Source organism: Myotis davidii, unplaced genomic scaffold, assembly GCF_000327345.1.
Source record: "Myotis davidii unplaced genomic scaffold, ASM32734v1 scaffold135, whole genome shotgun sequence".
Lineage (NCBI taxonomy): Eukaryota > Metazoa > Chordata > Mammalia > Chiroptera > Vespertilionidae > Myotis > Myotis davidii.
Window position 1 is genome coordinate 5,804,575 of NW_006289813.1, and position 19,803 is coordinate 5,824,377.

Below are 19,803 nucleotides of genomic sequence, written 5' to 3' on the forward strand. Positions count from 1 at the left end.
GTTCATCTTACTGCTTTGCAGGAGCTTCTTATATTTTGCCTTTTGTCTGTGATGAGAGTTTGAAGAAGCTTTCTATACGTAAGGAAATTAACCTTTTGTATATGAGTTGTCCAACTTATTTTCCAGTTTGGTGAATTATTTTGGTGGTTTCTGCCATACAGAAATTTAGGGATTTTATATAGCTGAATTGTTATCAAATCTATTCTTTCATGGTTTCTGGTTAGTGTATCAGTCAGACATAAACAGTCATTCCCCATACAGTTTATAAAAGAATCCTCCTGTCGTTTCTTATAGTTCTTTTCAGTTTCACATTTCAATCTTTGGAATTTGTACTTTGTTTTTTCCTATATGATTATGCACTATTCCCAACACAGAAATGCTACTTTTATTATATTTACTAAATTCTTTTTTGTAAGTAAGGTTCATAGGATTTTAATGCTGCATTCATTACCAGTGATCATTTTTAAATCTAATAGAAAGTAAAATATGCTTTCCATAGACAACAAGATACAGTTTCCATAAATACATATCAGATGGGGATTTTTATTTATTTCTAAACCAAACTAAATCCTTTAATTTATCCTAGGATAAATTAAAGCATAATATTAGAATACATTTTAAGACTTACAGTGAAATAGTGTCTAACATGACTTCAACGTAACTAGTTTTTGAAAATAAATTTCCATTCAGAAACATTCCCTGACCAATTATGGCAAGTACTTTTAGACTTCATAAAGACTTCAGATAAGGCCTAGCCAGCTAGCTCACTCAATTGGTTGGAGTTCCATCCCCAGTCAGAGCATATACAAGAATCAATCAATGAATACATAAATAAATGGAACAACAAATTAATATCTCTGTCTCCTTTCCCCTCTCTCTAGAAATCAATAAATTTTTAAAAATTTTAAATGTTTATATTTTTTAAAAAAATAGAAAAATACTTCAGATAATTACATGATTTAAGTGTTGAAAACATTGTTAACGCACAAATTTGATACTGACTGTAGATAATTGCCTTTTAACATATCCTCTGAAGAATATTCTTTAAAGAAAAATGAGTAACAAATGAGGAAAAACTAGTCCTTTCAACTAGCTTTTGTCCTCCTTTCCATATCTGTTAAGAGATTATACCAAGTCTCTATGAATTTCATAGGTTTTTACATTGTAAACCATCATACTGGTAAATAATTATCCTATTGCCCTAGCCGGTTTGGCTCAGTGGATAGAGCATCAGCCTTCGGACTGAAGAGTTCCAGGTTCGATTTGGGTCAAGAGCACATGCGGGCAGGGGGGCGGGGCATGCAGGAGGCAGCCAATCAATGATTCTCTCTCATCATTGACGTTTCTCTCTCTCTCCCTCTCACTTCCTCTCTGAAACCAATAAAAATATAAAAAATAAATAATAATTATACTATTAAGTATAAGAAGTATTAAGCATGCAAATGATTTCATCTTTAAGGAGATGTTAAAGGAGACCAATATGCCACATTCATCAGTTGCTAAAAACACAGAAAAATCCACTGTTTTGATTCTCATAAGGTTAGGATAGCAGACTTTAAGATATAAGGTTCATGTTAATGTAGTAGGGGAGGGCAGGGAACAGGGGGCAGGGGGCAGGGAGAATACAGAAATGCCAAAGCAGGGAGAAGCCTCAAACCTTGAGGCAGAATTTCCCAATGCAGCTCAGGCTGTCCTCTACATGATGAGGCTATCATTTATTTCACAGTAGTCCCAAGTCACAGGACCACAAATTGTGTGCTAAGAAAAAGCCTTTAAAGGTATATTTTCCTTGTGTGATACAGATATCTGCATGTATGCAGTTTTTCAAGTTCTGAAGTATAGCTCAAATAAAAGACTTTATCCTTCTGAGATGTGGTGCTACAACTATATTAGTGTAGTTGCTATTTTAAACTCTGAGCCCATTTCCTTATAAAAACTGTGACACACAGAATAAAGTCCAAAAAGAAATTGCTTTAAAGCTCCTGACACTCTGCCCCTAATCTACTCTTCTACTCTCTTCTTTCAAGGAGCCTACACTTTGGCCCCATGGGAGCAGGGCCTGCTGTTTCTCAAACATGCCTGTTGAGTTTGAGCACATTTTTCTATATCTGGAATATCCACCCAACAACAGAGAATACCAATCTCTAACCTCACATCTCCTTTTAAAGGCTCAGTTCAAATGCCACCTCCTCCATAATTTCTTGCCCCTCTGAAGAATCAGGCCCTCATAAACTCCACTGAGCCTCTAATAATGATAATGGTGATGAAGAATGTTAAAGTGAAATTCTATCAAAATATGTTTAAACTTTTATTGAGAAAAAAACACTACACTATTAATGGAAAAAGAACTGTTATGTAAAAAAATTATATAGATCTTACTCATTTAAAAAATCTACTTAGATATCCTATTTATGTGAACAAAGTATACATTGTTATTAGCTGTATCTTTTTTTCGGGGGGGGGGGAGTTATCATTCCATCAACTTATAAATTAAAAGGAATATAAAAACAGACAAAACTAATATGTTTTAAATATGGTACTCCTAAGCCTAGGATGAGACAGGTAGTCAACAGTTCTCAAACATAATTGAGCATCAAAAGCACCTACATAACGCAAGGAATATACAGATAATCAGACTCAAGCCCCAGATGTCCTGAAATAGAACAGCTGATGGTGGAGCCCAGGAATCTATTTTGTAAAAAAAACAACAACAACAAAACTCCCTAGCCCTGGCCAGTGTGGCTCAGTTGGTTGGAGCATCGTCCCATACACCAAAAGGCTGCGGGTTAGATTACCCGTTGGAGCATATATATCACTTAAATATCAGGAAGCTTACAAGATTGGAAACTTGTAAGAGAACTGAGCATTAAAACCTGCTTCCTTTTATAACAAAAAGTAGCACTGGCCAAAATAAGTGTTCAATTCCCAAGAAAGAATCTGAATACAAATTTTTGTACAATTCCAGAATCTTGTTTGCATGCATTTTCCCTTCTGATTTTATTCAAAAGATTCTCTTTTCTTTTCCAAGTATACTTTCTAAGTCTGGAGACAAAGCAGTCCTTTTGTCTGGCTCCTCCTCCTCTGGCCTCCATGTGACCACACACCCATGGGGAACTAAGGGAACTAAGAGACTCGCAGTGGGCTTATGTTAGTCTGTGAAAGACTGAAGCTGCCAGCTACATATGGATTAGAATTGTCCTGTTTACAATGGCTCTCTGCTCTATAACAACAGGAATAGGACTGACCAATGTCACATGGCTTAGAAACCCTAGGCCAGTGATGGCGAACCTTTTGAGCTCGGCGTGTCAGCATTTTAAAAAACCCTAACTTAACTCTAGTGCCGTGTCACATATAGAAATTTTTTGATACTTGCAACCATAGTAAAACAAAGACTTATATTTTTGATATTTATTTTATATATTTAAATGCCATTTAACAAAGAAAAATCAACCAAAAAAATGAGTTCGCGTGTCATCTCTGACACGTGTGTCATAGGTTCACCATCACTGCTAGGCTATTTTTGATTTATTTTTCTAAACAATACCATAGTTTTAACAGCCTAAAAAGAGATCTGAACCCTAAAATATATTTGGTAATATGAAAACTGTGCCCCAGTGAATAGTCACTCAGTCTAAAATTACTGCCGTAATTGGAGGTTTTTAAATAAGGCCTGCTGCTGATGGTTTCAAGACAGTCTTCAAGGACTAGGAAGAGTTGCCTCAAAAAGATACCAAAGACATTAAGTTTGAAATCTTTGTTTTTTCTAAATCAGATGTGTAAACTTGGCAAATGATCTCATTTATAAACAGGACATTATTCCTAGTACAATGCACAATAATTCCCTTAATTTTATCATGGGACCACAGTTTCACATGATATCTCAGATATCCCATTTCCATATCCCCAGGGCCTATCACACAGTATATGTTCAAGTCATTATTAATGAATGTTACTCAATTAAGAAATATACAAAAATAGTTAATTTCTCTCATTCAGATACTAGACTCAAGTATGTATGTAAAAATTAGACATTATGAGTGAAAGGGTAAATAGGGAGGATAAATGGTGATGGGGAAAAAAAGTCAAAAAAAATTAGACATTATGCCCAAGAATGCAAATTTTAAATCTGCACATTGGGACAAAGTAACAGTTATTGTGAGAAAAATAACTTTAAATTTCCTAACTTGGGTGTAACTGGATAACCTTTTTAAGATGCAAAACATTATGTATTTAATAAAATTGAATCCTATTAGAGTTCCAATTTCTAAATGTACTCCTAGAGCAATGTAATCTAGAAACTATACATTATTTTGTTCTTTGCAGAAAGTTAATCATTAAAAGCACCTTCATTTGGAGAACTTCTAGACATAGTATTTCCTATATTTTTTTAAAAAATGGAATCACTGGGGATTTCATCTCTATACTGCTCCTAGAATCCATAACGCAAAAGTTCAAATTTTTACTTCAGGTGATTAAGGTTTTATATAGATTGGGAGCCAAATGTAAGCAAAGCAAAATTCCAATGATAACGAGTGACATAACAACAAAGTCCACTACAGTTTTAAAGTTCTATTGTAACTAATAATTATATTAAAATTTCATTTACATACAGATACATTTCAAAATCATTCTCACCAGTAAATCCTCCATTCCCCCAAAAGTACTTATAATTGTTAGTCATCTTTTCTAGTCCTCACAAATAAAGGTCCTTTAATTCTACAGAGTGAGTGCTCTATTACTGCTTACTACTTTACACTGACGAGCATCTCCAACACAGAAATATCTACTAACTGCTACCGTAACTCGGATGTGCATGTGCATGTGATATTTTAAAAGTGACAAATGATAGGAGATAGCTCCTTGAATTTTGTCCCAACTTTAAAAGACTTCTGATATGTTTTTCCAATCTCTCCTTTTACCTGTGGAGCTGGGGTGGGTATCAACCTGAGTACTTCTTAAGCATACATATATGCACTTAGTTGGGAAGAGGGGGAAGGAAGAGGACAAAAGAATCGACAGCAGGAACAGATGGGACTGGTCTTGCTGATTTATAAGATGCTTGGCTAATAGGACATTTGGGCAGTGATATTATTTTGGAAACATCTATGCTAAAGCTTCTTTGTCAAACTAAAAGAAAGTCATATAAATTGATGCAACTACACATCATTAACCTCTTAAGAAGCAGCTCCCTAAACTATAAGTAATAATTTTTAAACTATAAAGGATAAATTTGTTAGTATTATATTTATAATGCTCACAAGAAGTTAACTATCTCCAGTTCAAAAATTTAATAAGGAATATTTAATATCTGGAACACATTGTAAGGATAATTCGTTTAAGCCCTCCCCTCTCAAAAAAAAGAAACCAACATAAAGTGTTTCCTGAATATTTTTATTCAGCAGCAAATAAAAATTTTAAACAAAAAGTTAAGTTCAGCCGAAACCGGTTTGGCTCGGTGGATGGAGCGTCGGCCTGCGGACTGGGGGGTCCCAGGTTCGATTCCGGTCAAAGGCATGTACCTGGGTTGCGGGCACATCTCCAGTGGGAGATGTGCAGGAGGCAGCTGATCAATGTTTCTCTCTCATCGATGTTTCTCACTCTCTATCTCTCTCCCTTCTTCTCTGTAAAAATTCAAAATATGTTTAAAAAAAAAAGTTAAGTTCAAAAATTTCCCATTACTTTACTTGTATATGTAGATTTTTTTCCTTTTCTTTAAACTATTTAAACTAGGCTAATGTTTTTTAAAATACATATATTTTTTTATTTTTTTTTATTTTAGAGAGAGGAAGGAAGAGGGATAGAGAAACATGGATAGGCTGCCTCCTGCATAGCCCCTACAGGGGATCAAGCCCACAACCCAGGCATGTGCCCTAATAGGGAATTGAAAAGTGACGTCCTAGCAAGACTAAATCAGGCTAATTTGATTGAAATTAAAAATATGTTTGGGTACAGCATTTTGCAAGCTAAATAAAATGCTTCATTCAAATTTGAATGAAAACACTCAATTCTCACAATAAACCTTATAAGGTCAGGAGGGTTAAGTGTTATTGTGATAATTTTGCAAAAGAAGATGAGAGTGACAGAGATAAGACATCAGTGAAAACCCAAGTGGAAGCTCAGCTCTCTGGTCCACCCTGCCCCAAATCCTGTCTGCCTCCAAATAACAGACTGTATTTTCTCATCTCCGTGTATGTGGTAGACTTATAAAGAAGCACAAATATTCCAGACTAATTTAGAATGCCTTAAGCCAACACCTACCCCTCAAAAAAATATGTAAAGCTTAATAAAACATTCAAGTCCACAGCTCACTGAACCCCATGGAGTAAAGCTATTTACTTTCTTTCTCTTTTTTTAATATATTTCTTTATTGATTTCAGAGATGAAAGGAGAAGGAGAGAGAGACAGAAACATCAATGATGAGAGAGAATCATTGATCGGCTGCCTCCTGCACACCCCCCACCGGGGATCGAGCCCGCAACCCAGGCATGTGCCCTTGGCCAGAATCAAGCCCGGGACCCTTCAGTCCACAGGCCGACGACGTTCTATCCACTGAGCAAAGCCAGCTAGGACGTAAAGCCATTTTCTTTATCCCATCTAAATAATTTATAGGGAAATAAGTTATCAGAGAACATTTTAATTCTAAATCTTAAGCTCTTCGAATACATTTTAAAAATACAGATTTTTTTTAACCAAGTGCCTCAATTTTTGAAATTCATTTTGTTTTAAAGTTGGCGTTTTTTAAAAAACCAATTACGTATTTACTGAGTTATCAACATGTGTCTAGCCCTGTGCTCATTTAATCAATTAGCTGATTTTTATCTTAACTCTGATATTGCTTAATTCAGCATTCAAAGATGACACCATGACAGATCCATATACGTGGGCAGGTATGAATGGGGGTAAAGGAATCAATGCACAGCCACAGTCTTTTTTGCCCTGTACAATGACTGCTCTTAATCTTTGCATAGCCTGTCATATGTCCTGTGTTGCGCTGTCAGGCAAGACTGCAAGAACACACCCTGTGTCATCCCCTACATCTGTATCCCTTCACCAGACTGGACTCTGCAGAGAAGTTTTCTCAGCACTGAGCAATGTATACCACCTGTCTGAAATGGTGCCCCCTTTATAAAAGTAGTCTTTCTTGTTCATCTGACAGGCCATGAGAGTTTTGATGAAGGGATGAGTCACATTATAAATGTACTCCTTCTGGTACTAATGTTTAGCACATCCCTAACTTATAAATGGGATTTTATCACTCCATGAAATGAGTATAATGGCTTTCATTTGGCTCCTCATAACTGTGTCCATGAATCAAAACACAAGGCTTATGATGATGTCTCACTATCTCTAAAATCTAGAGGATCAAGTCCTGCTCTGCATCATGGTAGGCAAGATCCACTATGGTCTGGCCTGCCTCTATCATCTCTTCTATTACCACCCTCCTCAACACTTAGCGCCAGCTATGGAAGCTGTGAAGAATCTGAATCACAAAGGGGAGGTAATGGTTCCTACCTTCACACTTTCACTTTCGCAGGAGCTTCATGAGGCCTAGAATGTATTTCCAGTCTCTCCTCTCAGCCAACCATTTCCCCCCTACTAACAGTATTTGCCTGGCCAACTCCTATCATTTCCCACCACTGGTTTCCAAGTTTCCCCTTCTCTTCCAGAAGCCTTCACAGATTCCCCAGAAAAAAAAATTATAACTCCCCCCTCACCAAAAAAATAAAAATAAAAATAAAAACAGAGGATACTTGGTACACTGTCAAGTTACATGCCTTGAGGCCCTCTTATTTTTCCACCAGGTGAGCTCCAAGAAGATGGGGAAGGGCTCTGACGCAGCTCTGCATACCCAAATCAAATAGTCAATAATGGAGGGAGGGCCAGTAGTGCTCAGCAGGCCAGGGCTCAGTTGTTTTCCCAGGGAACTCTTCCCATGCAGGGCCTGCCAGGGCACAAGCAGTCAGGCTGGGGCTGACTCCTTCGAAGAAATAGCCATGGAAAAGACACTGCATGAGCTAGCCCCCCATGGAGCATGCTCAGAGACAAGAACACATTCCCCAAGAAAGAACTCTACAGATGGGCTATACCAGGTGGAGAAAGGGTAGACAGGCAGACACTCCAACAGTAATTCCACCAACCTGAAGGAGGGAAAGTTTTTAATCATAAAAACTGCCTTTTATCTCAATTTATATGGCCTTGTCTCCTACATTTAGCAATAAACTGCTGCTTTGTAGTAGAAATTATTTAATCCAGCAGAACATTGACATAAAATAGCAGCCCCCAAACAAAAAGTCCTTACCTATCCTAAATTCAACCAGCCAATAACTTCTCTATCCTACCCCTATAACTAGAACACTCCACAAATTTTGACTCAGGGGGTTGCTTGCTTCTATTTTATAGATCCTATAACAAGGACTGTTATCTTGTTTCCAAGCTCTCTACAGATTGAGAAAAGCACATCTGAGAAAAGAGTTTTATAAGAAGACAAAAAGCTATTAAAGAACAGACCCAAAAACCCCAAGGTCCAGCAATCTAGACCATTTTGACTATATAGACACAGACATAGATATAGATAGTTATATAGATATTTAATCTAAAAGAGCAGTGCAGATTCTTAAAGGGGCAAACTGTGGGAAACTGTTTATTCCCTTCACTATCTGATAAACATAGACAGAGAACTCCTCCCCCCACCCCCCACACCCCCCACCAAGGCTGGGTGCCTTTGAAGCCCTAGCAGAGGTCAGCTAGGTGCCACCTGTTTGTCCAGACAGTGGTAGGCCTGAGCATGAGAGGAAGTCCTTCGGGACTTGCTGCCTGGTCCCCCAATATTGCCAAATTATCTCGTGTCTTTTCTCTCATTTGTTGTGCGGCTCCTCTTTCAGATACCGAACCCTACTCCACGCAGAACGTGGAGGGAGTCTTACACGACACAAACCTCATCAACTTTCTGGAAATGCTGACCATACAAAATTATACGTTTCTTAACATACTGTCATAGCTAAAATATAATTCCATTTAAAATAAAATTATATTAGTAATTCCACTTAGAGAAATTTGCCTCCAAAATATAGGTGGGCAAGATGAATAACTGATTATTTTTAATGTAGCATTATTCACAACAGTGAAAACTAAATACCTATTAAAAAGGGAAACAGTCCCTGGCTGGTGTGCTCAATGGTTAGAGTGTTGGCCTGAAGGGTCTCAGGTTCAATTCCCAATCAAGGATGAGTACCTGGGTTATAGGTTGATTCCCGCACCCCATTGGGGTGCAAGCAGGAGGCAATCAATCAATGTGTTTCTCTCATATCTCTATCTCTCTCTCTTCCCCTCCCTCCCTTCCACTCTCTCAAAAAATCACTGGAAAAAATATCTTCGGGTGAGAATTAACAACAACAAAAAAAAGACAAGAAAAAAAGAAACAGATTGTGATATACACATAAAATGGAACACAATTTGCGTAAGGATATGCTGTGTATTTTTTTAATTGACTTTTTAAGAGAGGGAGAGAAACATTGATGTGAAAGAGAAACATAGATCAGTCGACTCAAGAACAAGAGTGGATATCAAACATGCAAACGAGGTGTGTGCTTGACCTGAAATCGAACCCACAACCCTTTGGTGTAGGGGATGATGCTCCAATCAAGTCACCCAGCCAAGGCCACAATTCAGCCATTTTTAAAAATCCTATCTGTTAATATGGGAAGGTAGTCAAAAAAAGTATTAAGTAAAAAAAAATAAAGGTTGGTAAATGGCATGTGTTATACAACTTCATAACAAGAATACACATACTAGTATATGTATGCTCATAACAGGGGTATATGCGGGCGTATTACCAAACTGTTGACAGTGATCCCTCTGCATTACCAAACTGTTAACCACTGATTTTTGCTTCTTCACAGTTTTCTATATTGTCTGAATTCCCTATAGAGGCATAGATTTTTCATAGGAGAAAAAAACGCTTTTGAAAAATACACTCCAGCATAAGCATATACATCTCAAACACCGTTTTAGATAAAGGGGAGAAAAGGGCAGGTAGGTGTTTGTATGTAGCTAGCCTACATGCAACCACCACGTGTTAACTTCCATCCATCAGCTATAATAGAGAAATAAGAAAAGAATATATAGATTTATCATTGCAAATTTATCAATACAACTAGAAAATACAATTTGAAAGCTAGAATACTTGTAACACAAGGATATCTTACATATAGCTCCAGTCACCTATCAATTTCAAATAGTTTCTTAGATCTATCTGGAAGAAGTATATCATCAAATTTTCAATGTTAAAACATAGTGGCTACCAACAATAAATCAACAAATAAGTGCTGGCAAGGATATGGGGAAAAGGGAACCCTTGTGCACTGCTGGTGGGAATGCAAACTGGTGCAGCCACTCTGGAAAACAGTATGGAGTTTCCTCAAAAAACTAAAAATGAACTGCCGTTTGACCCAGTGATCCCACTTCTAGGAATGTATCCTAAGAATCCCGAAACACCAATCAGAAAGAATATATGCACCCCTATGTTCATAGCAACATTATTTACAATAGCTAACATCTGGAAACAGCCCAAGTACCCACCAGTAGATGAGTGGATAAAAAAGCAGTGATACATTTACACAATGGAATACTATTCAGCCATAAAAAGGATTTTTTCACCCTTTGAAACAGTATGGATGGACCTGGAGATTATTGTGCTAAGCGAAAAAAGCCAGTCAGAGAAGGGCAAATATCACATTATCTCACCTATGTGGAATCTAATGAACAAATAAAATGACAAAATAGGTCCAGAGACATGGATGCATGGAACAGACTGACAGATCTCAGAGGGGGAGGGGAAGAGGAAATGGGGTAATCTCTTCCTGTTGGAAGAGATTAACCACAGAATTTATATGCATACTAGAGGCCCGGTGCACGAAATTCATGCACTTGAGGGGGGTTCCCCAGCCTGGCCTATGCCCTCTCACAGTGCAGGAGCCCCGCGATTGATCGCCCCAAAGAGGTAGGCCCCTCCCACCCATCTGGGGCTCCTCAATGGATTGCCCCAAAGAGGTAGGCCGGAGCCGGGGGTCCTGCCTCCACGGCGGGCACGGGGCCACGGGAGCCCTGGAAGAAGCCAAGCGGAGCAGCCGCTGGGGCCATGGAAACCCCACCTCTGCTATGTGCGCAGCCATCTTGTGATGGCATGAGGGCATCACATGTGAGGGCGTGACTACTTAGCCTTTAATTAGTAAGGACATGCATAGCCCAGAGACACAGACAATAGTGTAATGAAGGCCTGGGGTGAGGCCAGGCAAAGGGACAGGGATGGGGGACAATTTTAATACTGTCAACAATAAAAAATGGGGAAAAAACCTACAGTGGCATGTCAAACATTGGGGAAAAAAATACAATCTTGAAGAAAAATGCATGCAAAATGGAGGTAGCCCTATAAAAAGCCTACTGGACTGCAAAAGGAGTTTTGGCCCAAGCAGTTTTGAAAATACTATTTTTGAGATTGCTACCCAACTGACAATGCTGTATGGGCTCAATAAAGCAAGGGGCAAAGACAAACGGGAAAGAAGAAGCACAAAGGGAATAGGACATTTCACATAGAAAAAAATTTTGAAAAACATAAAAAATATTAACCTTCTCTTAAGCTCAGGTTAATAAGGGGGGAGGTGAAACATGGTATTTGAGCTAAAAAAAATTGTGATTTGGGCACAATGTTAGTCACATTATTTCTGAATTCTAGTAATTTCCTCCTTATAAAATAAGACATAAAAGGATAAGAAACATTGCCCTGCCAGTGTGGCTCAGTGGTTGAGTGTCAACCCATGAACCAAGAGATCATAGTTGCATGCCTGGGTTGCAGGCTCAATCCCTAGCAGGAGGCATGCAGGAGGCAGCCAATGGATGTTGATGTTTCTCTTTCACCAATGTTTCTCTCTCTCTCTCTCTCTCTCTCTCTCTCTCTCTCTCTCTCTCTTCCTCTCTAAAAATCAATAAAAACATTTTTAAAATGTAAAAAAAAGATAGGAAACATGTTAATTATAGTAACTTTCTTAGTCATAATGAAGTTGTATTTTTAAAAAGATCTTTTAAAAATAAATGTGGTAAAAATAAATCTAAAATGTTATACTATCTTCATTATGGCAGACAGGCTGCCCTTGAATTCTTTTGAGAACACAGGGCATATTACAGGTAGATAGGCAGACTGCCAGACAGACTGGTCAGCAAAGAGTCAAGGAAAGGAGATAGGATATGAAGAAGAAAGGGGACTTGGTAACAAATAAGAAAGGAAAGGAAAGAAAGCAGGGAGGGAGGGAAGGAGGGAGGGAGGAACTCTGCCTCATGCTGTAGATGCCTACAAGAAATTTCATTAATGGCATGTTCTTATTACAGAAATTCCCCAGATTGGCCAAAGGAATGCTTTGTTGGTTTCCAGATAAAAAAAACCATAGGCACTCTTTTTTGCATCAAGGTTAGTGCATATAATGCACATGGCTAAGAAACTATTGTCAGCCCAGCATGTCCTCATCAAGATATAACTGTGGCCTGCTATAACTTCTAATGATTGCATGTAAGACCAACACAAACACAGAGCAAACATAAACAGAATGATTTAAATCTGTCAAAACTGTATTCTGAAACTCTTATAAGTGGCTTTCCCCCCCTCCACGAGATAGTTTCCAAATACATTTAGTTTTTGAATCACTGCAACCTTTATCATTTCCCTATCTTCTCCGTTAAGTTGCAGAGTTCTTAAAGCTTTAAGAAAAGTATTCTTCCACTTCAATATACAAGTGTGGCACCACAACAAATATCAGGTGAGGAAGGCCTTCCTAAAGGGATAAACTCCACTAGGTGGCGCTTTCCGGAGCAGGAGCCACAGAAAGTGCCTCAAGGGCAGGAGAGCAGACCTTCAGTTCACAGACAGATGGTAACTCATCTTTTTTGTCTCTTCTCTCATTTCTCCCCCCTAAATGAGTTTGGGGACAAGTGTCCCAGGAAGCCAAAATGCATTTATGAATCTTTAAGTGAAAAAGAATAAAGAAACAATGACCTAAGTGATTTGAAAGACAGGTTAAAGGCAGTCTTTTTTATGACTAAAGAATAATCAAATTCAGAATTTCCCAACTTCAATTATAAAACTGTCAACTTCACAAGTATTCCTACTTCCATGTAAACACTATAGATTTCCATTTTAAGATGTCCTAGTAGCAAAATACCTGAAGTCACAATTCTAACCCAAGAAAACTTAAAGCCTACACAGTGATGTGGTTACGAGCACAGATTTTTTTTTTTTTTTTGTCACTGTATGGGCTCAAATTCTAGTTCTACCACTTACCAGCTGTGTGACCATGGGCAAGTTACTTAGGTATCTCCTAACTTAAATTAATATATGTAAAGCTCTTAGAACAACAGTATGTAGCACTTACTGCAACAGTAATGACTACTACTATTATTACATCATCACCATCATCTACATCATCACCATCATCATCCAGGTTTACCAGGAGCATTTCAACTGAACCTGTCATAGAACAAAAATGTCACCTCTAAAGAATTCCAAATATTTCCCAATTTGAAAAGACAGTTTAAGTCCAAAATGTTTCTTACATCTTAACTATTTTGGTATATTGGGATCTTCCAGCTAACTGGTTTTCTAAGAAGTTGTGCTAATCAAGCATAGTTTTGAAATTTAAACTGTTCCCTCTTCCATCTTTCAAAAGGAAAGGGAGAGATGATTTGGAAGGTGTTTTCCTTTTGTTTTTCAGTTAGCTTTGACAGACTATTAACTCAAACTAACCTTAAATATACCTGTGGAGTGTTCAACATGCAAAGTGCTTTTGCCTTACAGTTCTGAGTATAGTCTGTTACCAGCACCCAATTAATTAAAAAGCACTGTCCTATTATAACTTCTACATTTGCATCTCAAAAGTGTTACCTTTTTTCTCTATTTCCTACATTTAAAATATTCCATTACTTTTTAATAACACAGGAATATTAATGAAAATAATTATAAGTTTCTCCAGCATGAGGCATGGAGGAGAACATGAAATGGGCACAATCCTGGTTTTCAGGAAACTTATGTAAATATACTGTTTTCTGGAAGTAGCAGATTTACTGTACCTTATTACTGATATTACCCATTTGTTGATTCAGGGAAAGTGTATATTTTCCCAAAAGCAGATGGCCAATCTACTGTAGAAACCTATTTTCAGACACAAGCAACTACCAGCAGAGAAGTAAATTCTCAATAGTCAGAACAAACCCCTTTGAACTCATGTAGTACTCATTATTGATGTCATAAATAAAACAATAAAAGCAAATGATCCAGTGAAAAGAGTCTTAGCAATTAAAGATAAAGGGATCAGCCATAATAACTGAATTGGATACAGGGCATTTGGCAAGAGCAAATGGGTAAAGAGCCTCAAAAGTAAATAATTTTGTTGGGATGCAAAAATATTTTAAAAAATGAGAGTTAGTAATGTTCTTTGAGAAAGATAGTGAAAAATATTAAAAACATTTTTATAAATTCACACAAAGGGATTTTAAAACAGGAAAATCTCTTCATTCACAAGTTGTTGTATTATTTTGCTTAAGTATATGCTTCTTGGGAACTTCAGAATCGCGAAATATATTCCTGATTAGCAACACTCAAGTTTCCAGCTGCCTTTACATTTGTTCCCTTTCTCAAAGCCCTAATTCTATACCAAAGCCTTTTGTACTCAAAAGCCAGCTCAGCTCACCTTACTGGAAAGGCTCTTCTGGTTTTGTCAGCTGTGCCCATGATAAGCAGCTGGGAAGTATGGAAAAACCATTAACAATTGACTGAAAAAGAATATGAACATGGAGTTTCACCATTTGTTGTTGAAGAGGTTATAAAAAATGTAAATGAAAAATGAAATTAAAAAGACTATTCACTGCTCCACACCTGCTGAAAAAAAAGCTTTACAATCACCAATCCCTGTAAAAAAAGAAAAAAAAAAAAGGCAATAGCTCAGCTGAAGAAAGTATTAATTCCTGTTTAAAGAGCAAACAAACAAACCTGCCAAGGCACAAAGACAAAGGCAAAGTCACTCAGAAGCAGGAAGAGAAATGTCCACTGATGCACTGGGGACAAACCAAAGGTTTCTAAGAGGTCTGTGTTTCCGTGATGTAGTATGTACTTTAAACAAACAACAAGCTCAAGGCAGATAGACATCAATCTGGAATGTAGGCAGGAGAGCTTTCATGACTTCAAAGCAGAAAAATGTGTTCTCAATTAGTGTGCAATTTATAAAGCCAAATGCAGACGAGGCCACAAATATTTCCCATCCTTAGCTTAAGATTTCCCCATCTTTAGTGGCATTCAATTGCTGGTCAACAGTGCCACTGTTCCCAATATGTCCTATGCCCATCATGACCACCACTCCGTGTAGCTATCACAAGGGATGGGGACTGTCCGGCCTGAAAGCCATATAAGACCCATGAAATCATTTGGTCTGGTCCTGCCTGACCTGAACTTCAATAAATCTAAGAGCAACATAAACTTATATTAAATGAATTATATTAAGTGAATGATGTTATAAATATCCAAATGGCCCTTTGCAAAAAAAAAGGTTCCCCACCCTTTGTATCAGGAGGCTCGCTCTTTCCTGAACATGAGTGCAAACCCCCACCTCTGCAATAAATTACATCAGACCAGGCATGAGCAGTCTGCGGTATCTGCTACTATTCAAAAGACACTGAGAGCCAGGTTAGCTACTCCGTAAAACCCTGGTAACTGGGCATGATAACCATAGCTAGCAGGGTTATGCACACCCCTCTGACCATGGGGCCCAGGGGCTGAGAGCAGGATCACAAAAGAACTGAGATCAGGTAGATTGATGGAGCCAACTAAACTACTTATGTGAGACAGTATGTGCTGTACAGAATATATATGCATTCCACCATGAAACAATGAAGGAGAAAAGGGTCCTTAATGTAGATAAACCGCTAAGCACTGGCCTAGACACTAGACATAAATTATCTCAATGAATGTATCAAAAACCCAGAGAAGTTAAATAACTTGCCCAGGTCACAAAGAGAGTAAGTGCTAGAATCAGAAACCAACCAACCCAAAGTTTAACAACAAGGAAAGTGTTCTTTCCATCAAATCATGATATCTTTTATCATTTTTCTCATCACCATGGTGCCCTGAAGTAATTCATTGTGGGCATCTATAAATGTGGTTTGAAACTCAAAAGGGAACTGAGCATTTCCCTTGACAACCCGCAGCACACACTGACTTAGGAGAGCTACTTCAAACACCAAAATGCCTCTATTTTTACCACTTTTGATGAAATATCTTTCTCAAAATATATAACTGCCTTCTTCAACAGAATATACCAACCATCACTAACCAGTAGATGGGTCATGCCATGTCCCTAGCGTTCTACCATTGGGATGGGAGACTGTACTCATCTTAGAGATGGAGGGGGCTTGCACAGACCACCCAGTCAAACCCTATTCATCCAGGATTTTCCTCATAAGATTTATCCAAAGTAGAGGGCTAAAGTGTTAAAAATATGAAAACAAAGCATTTACATGTGGCTCAATTGATCTAATGTTCATTTAAGCAGCTCTGGGGACACAGAGGTTACAACATCGCACGTTAAGTTAGCCACTCCAGCAAATAAACAATGCCCAACAACCTGGCCACCTGTCAATCTTAACATTTTCTAAACTGTGTAATCTCGTGAATTAAGATTCAAATATAACTATTAAAGCAACTATTCATAAGGTTTTGTGAGGGTGCACTATTCTTTTACCTTTTTTGAACCTTCCTTCCTCCCAGCCCAGGCTCACAGAGCTACGTACCTTTTCACCACTATACTTGTTCTAAAAATGTTTCATCAATTTGGGAGAGATATCAATAAAGATCAGAGATTTCTGTTTTAGTAAGGAGAGCAACACATTAACACTGTAAGCCTGATCCTTACCTGGCAAATCTTTTTTAAGTAATTTTCCTCAGAAATATTACCACCTCTAGCATCATTTTTTCATTTTTCTAACTAAGATGATGTATTACTTAAACCAATCCCAAAAGATAGTAGCATGTATAAGAATTTATTCTGTATATATCATTAGGTATCAGATTAAAATAAGAACTGTTAGCCAGTTTGGCTCAGTGGAAGGAGCATTGGCCTTCAGACTGAAGGGTCCTGGGTTCGATTCTGGTCAAGGGCATTTATCTTGGTTGCAGGCTTGATCCCTGGCCCCAGTTGGGGGGCATGCAGGAGGCAACCAATTAATGTGTCTCTCTCCCATCGATGTTTCTCTCTGTGTGTCTCCCCCTCCCTTCCACTCTCTCTAAGAACCAGTGGAAAAATATCCTCGGGTGAAGAGTAACAACAACAAAAAATAAAAACTGTTAAAATAATACTGTTATGCTAGAGTCATCAACCTTTCCAGGTCTTCATTCACTCAAAACAAGATCAAGATTTCAATTATGACTACAGCCAGCTACTGGAATAAAAAGAAAGCCAGTCATCCACCATCCTCCACTTCCATCATCTGCTTTTTATTCTTCTCCCACCTCCCTAAGTTGAAGATGTAGCTCCACGCTGCCCTGATCTTTGACCTAGTGGGGAAGAAACTGCTTCTTGTCAACTGCCTAGTCTTTCTGATGACTGTAGTTATTTTAGCACTATGCCTAAAACTTAAATCATAAATAGAAACAAAACACGGGTGTGGGAACTTAAAAACAAAACAGAATAAACTTATTTTTAAATAGTTTGTAAGCTGCATTTTCAAGTAATATGCTCAATCAATAGGCACATTATTTTCTCTGTATCCAGATTTTTTAGACATACTATCTTTACTATACTTCCTTCAGATTAAGAAATAGGTCCATTGCTTTGAATTTAGAATAACTTCACCTGGAAAGATGTTTGGAGGTTAAATAAAATTATATTGAGCATCTTATTTTAAAGTAAATCTAACATGCTGCTTAAAAATAAGTCTAGCTTACATTTCCTAACTTTTTAGATATCCTGTCTTTGAATTCATTGAAAATTAGCTCCCTTAATTTCTTACCCACCTCCTCACTCACCCCAAACACAAAATTTCTGTCTACAAAGAAGACATCAGGACTTTATTGGTTATGGTATAGCACTTTTGGGAAACTGAAAAAATTGCAAAAAAAAAAAAAAGAAAGAAAGAAAGAAATGGCTCCACCAGAGTCCAGTTAATTTTGTCAATGATTGTCCAGGAACTATAAGCAAATACCTAATCATAAATGCATCTCCTGAAATGATTAATATTGATGTAAGTGTCAAAAGCAAGGGCAGTAGGGTACTCACATAATTCCTTTGCAAAAATATCAGAGAAAAGTTGAACTGGAAAGGATTATCTCTTTCTGCTCCAAAATAGCAAAGATGTGTATTCTGGCTATTTTGTCACCAAATGACTGATAGCTATGTGTAGAGAGGGGGGGAATGTGCATACAAGAGCACAGAGGACCAACCACTAGCAGCCACACTTGTCTATCAGATGAACATGATGCCACTTAGTCTTGGCTGCAGTCATCTCTGACAAATTTTTGGCCTGCATTCCAATTCTCATTTTCCTAGCATATCTGTATCACTCTACTTTCTATCCCTCAACAAAGAACAAAAAGATTAGCAAGTGGACCTTTATTCATATAACATGTTAGCTACAACCAACTTCATCTGTTATATGAAGAAAGATATCCACATGCCACTATTACATGAAAGGCCCTAGTACATCAGTTTTGAATGGTTTGCATTACATTTAACCACACAGTAAACTACATAATACAGTTATGGAGTGGATCTATTCACTCCACATGCAGAAATGTCTCAATTGCTAAAGAGAAAAAGCCCTTCTCGTGGCATTCAAAAGTTGGACTATATGGAATTCCAGGTGAACAACAGGGAAAAATATATCACTCCAATGATCAAAGAGGTAATACACTGCATGCCAGTTTTCCACAGGCAAGAGACCACATGTCACAGACAAGAACAAAATAAAATGCAGACAACTGCTCACCACTGAGGCATGTGTGTGCCTTCCTCATCTTTTAAGATGAAGACATGACATGTATCACAATGTTAGTTACTTTGTGTTCTCTGTGCAAGACACATGTAGCTTACTTTAAGTAAGTTCAATTTTGTCAAACTCAAAAGAACTATTTGGAGATAATTTTCACTTTTTTAAAAAAATATGCAATGGTATTTTTTAAAAGTCCTAGAATGATTCATTCTACAAGTATATCTATTACATGCTATAGGAACAGTTAAGTGTTCACAAACACATGAAGGAGTTCATGCTTGCAATGACAAATCAAACCAAGAGTTGGTAATTGCTGGCACAAAAACCAGAAAGCAAAAGTCATTGCTTAAGAAGATTCAATGGTCAATGCACAGGAGTATGATCTCCCTGGGGCTCCAGTAAACATTTTGCAATAAACAAATATTTCTTGAATACCTACTGTGTGCAAGGCAATCCCACCTGGCTCAGCATTTCCTGCACTTCCACATCCTGACTTGACACCTAGGACTCCCAGACTATACAGAGGATGCTGACCCTGGTGCAATAATACACTCAATATCCTCAGTTTTGTCAAGATTTGAAGTCCTAAGAACTGTGAATGGACACTAAAGTACTAGTATTTTTCAAAAACTAGATTTAAATACTCTGAAAAAACCATTATATAGATGCTAATTGTTAGGAACATTTTCTAGAGCTCTACTACAAGAGAGTACTTAAATACTGCTGATTGTCCAAACTCTAAGAATTATTTAAAACCACACAAAATGGGGGGGGGGGGGTGGG